Source organism: Cupressus sempervirens, chromosome 5 (assembly GCF_028749045.1).
Source record: "Cupressus sempervirens isolate cs-2001-9-10 chromosome 5, ASM2874904v1, whole genome shotgun sequence".
Lineage (NCBI taxonomy): Eukaryota > Viridiplantae > Streptophyta > Pinopsida > Cupressales > Cupressaceae > Cupressus > Cupressus sempervirens.
The window spans coordinates 1031689010-1031692133 of record NC_143122.1 but is presented as its reverse complement, the minus strand read 5'-3'; the positions used below and the strand labels follow the sequence as shown (position 1 = coordinate 1031692133).

Genomic DNA, 3124 nt, shown 5'->3' with positions numbered 1-3124 from the left:
CCTCACTATTATCATCTGCGGCAATATTTGCTCCTCTACGAAGCTCCTCTTGCAATGCTTGTACCTGTCTCTGGAGGGCTCTAACCTCCTCAGGATCAACAGCTCTGGCCCTTCCACCATGCTCTCTTCGTGGAGGCATCTTCTAACTCGAACCCACAACCACACAGTCCTGGTGCAAACTGCCTCACAGTCGGCGCTCTGTCTACACACTCAGGAAAACCTGCTCTGATACCACTTGATGGGGACACAACCCAACAACCAGAATAGACACAATAGAAAGGGGAAATTATATTAACTGAGAAAATAAGTTGGTACAAACAGTGCAGAGTAAATAAACTCAAAACATGCCCTGCGGGCTTACAATAGCATAAATCTGGAGAATATTTCTCCTTTTAGCACCCCCTCTCAAGCTCCAATCCGAACTGCCTTTTACAATGCCAGAAATCTCCTTAAATAGACCTCGGAGGGTTAAGGACTAGGAGTACATTCTAGAAAGTGCTAGTAGGCATCCACCGACAAAATAGAAGGTTCCGAAAGCTGCGTTAGAAGTCGGTGCAATTCTAGAAGAGTCCAGAAACGGTAGCCGAACTTCCGGGAGGCATAACTTTTGAACCGTAACTCCGATTGACGAACCGTTTACATTTTCGGAAAGCTCTCGAAGCGCTCTATAGCCCTATGGACAAGCTTCGCTCGTCCCCCATTTTTCGACCCTTTTCGAGGTCATTTAATGCCCCAAATCTGACTCTGAAGCATTCTTAGGGGGTCTCCAAAACCCGAAAAACTGCAATAACTTTCAAACCGTGGGGCCTTTTGACCTGATTCTTTTTCTGGAATGCTCTAAATCTCGATTACATTCATCTGGCCAAGTCACACCTTCTAGGTCACCAAAATGATGGTCAAATTGCATGCTCCTATTTTTTCGGGATTTTTAAATGCACTGATAGTTGAACTATGAGAGTTGGAACCTTTATTTGAGCCAAATGGGTATCCAAAAATGCAAAGACATAAAATAGAAACTAAGTCTAAGTACATTTTTTTGGGTGACACAGGATTGCCCTTATACCTCTGGATGCTCCTGCATCAGACACCCAGTTGGCTTCTTTATATTAACGCGTATAAGGAGCCATTGGATATTGGAAGATAAAGGTTATAAATCTCAGGTAGTTTGTTTGCAAGATTTCTTTTGGATTTGGTTGTGTTATATGAAATGCTAAAGTAAGATGCACTGATTTCAACCCATTCTGATTGATTTGTATAGATTCTTATAACCAGTTCCATATATTTAATTACATTTAGACAATATCTTTTAATGCTTTATTTCAGTGTGCTACATATTCTATTTCATATTTGTGATATATGATGAAAGTATTATAACATATGGAGGAACAGTCCATGAGTGGCGTGGCCAATTGAAATGGTTTTAGTTTCAATTTTACACCATTTGATACAAATAATCAGTTTACCAATCGACCCCTAGGTTCATTCCATTTGCAGTAAAATCTTCATTACATAGAAAATGTTCACAAAATCTATGTCAATGCTCACACATCTTCTTGGACTTACGCAAATCTATGTCAATCCTCACACATTTTCTTCGACTTACACAGGAACTATGCTACCCTGCAGCTCTTGTTAAATATGTTATCAACTTGACTTTTCTATTAAAGACTCTCATGCTGAATTGAAAGCTAGGTAAAGAAAAAGATATTATACACTATTTTGTTGGTACCCTGTGCAGCACAACAAACTTGTTCTTACTATAAGAAAAATTTATTTTCTTTTGTTTCATTGCAAATCTTCTGCTTGCACGGAGGTCTCTCCCCATCATTGGACACACTTGATAACATTCGAGCTTTGGATCGCATACAGGAAGTGCATCTATACACATAAGTATAAACTTCTTCTTTTCCTGCAACACATATAACAACAGTTTTAAGTGCTTACAAGGTATATACTTATGAATAAATATTACATCCTGATTTAAATGTATGAAAACAATTTTCATTCCTTTTAAGCTTCATTCATCTTGAGGTGCAATTCACAAACTCAAGAATAGTGACTTTTGTTCTTCAGGATACCTTTAGGGGAAGAGTATGTGAATGCCCCCTCGTGTTTGGAGTCCAGTTTAGAGGAGATGGCTATTTACACTGCTAAGGTTTGTTGAATCTAATTTTGAATAACATTGCTTGCTATTGTTGAATCTAATCTAATGTATATTTTAACTATACTTGTAGCTTATATGTTTTGAAATTTTTGTTAGGCCTTGTAGTTTGTATAATTTGATTGCTGGAGAGCTTCTACAGCTAAGCAAGAAAGCCGTTGCATGAGTTATAGTCGCGCGCTCGGGTATGAAAATTGTTTTTTTTAATTCTAATGTATATTTTAACTATAATTTTAGCTTATATGTTTTGAAATTGCTTTTAGTGGATTAATGTTGTAAGGTCTCTTAAAATAAGACCTTCAGGCGATTGGTCAAAGTTCTACAAATAATCTTAGCAATAAAGTCAAAGAAAGTATTTTTAAAATATTAAAGTATTTATCTAGGTCTAAGAAGATTTGTGTACTTTTGATAGTTTTGCTTAGTTTGTGAAAGTTGTAGACCGAAGTTTTCATAGCCCGATTTTTGCTTCCTGCAAAGAACGATCATGTCAGATAATATAAGTGAAGAACAAAATAGAGAGACAATTGCTAGATTGTGGTCTAACTTGAAAAGAAAAGGTGATGGAAAATGTTATTGTCCTTGCAATATTTGTAAGGGCTTAAACCGTAGAAGACTGCTAATCAAAATAGTTAAGAGACATTGTAGGGAGAATGGTCACATTGAAGGGGGGCATGACTATCATCCACTGGTAAGTCCTTCATTATATCATTTTAACAATTTATATACATATGAAATCACTTGATGATGAGTTGATGATCATGGTTTATTTATGTTAATCAATTTTATATAGGTTGATCTTCCCAGGGAAGTACATGATATGAACCACAACAATCTAAAGAATATTGTTTTCGAAGTGGAGGAACATGGAGGTGCAAATATCCAAGGTGAAGATAATGATCCCATGGAAGATGATGAACATGTGCCATAAAACACAATTGAAGAGGATGATATAAATAGATTGAT

General features: G+C 36.8%; 1 long non-coding RNA gene across 1 annotated transcript; it reads left to right on the top strand.

The window, feature by feature from the left end:
- Positions 1-1795: 1795 nt before the first annotated feature.
- Positions 1796-2306, top strand: LOC149559452 (uncharacterized). The gene is made up of 3 exons (XR_016364340.1): positions 1796-1872; positions 2074-2155; positions 2261-2306. It is a non-coding gene; the product is annotated as an uncharacterized LOC149559452 (long non-coding RNA).
- The last annotated feature ends 818 nt before the right edge of the window (positions 2307-3124 follow it).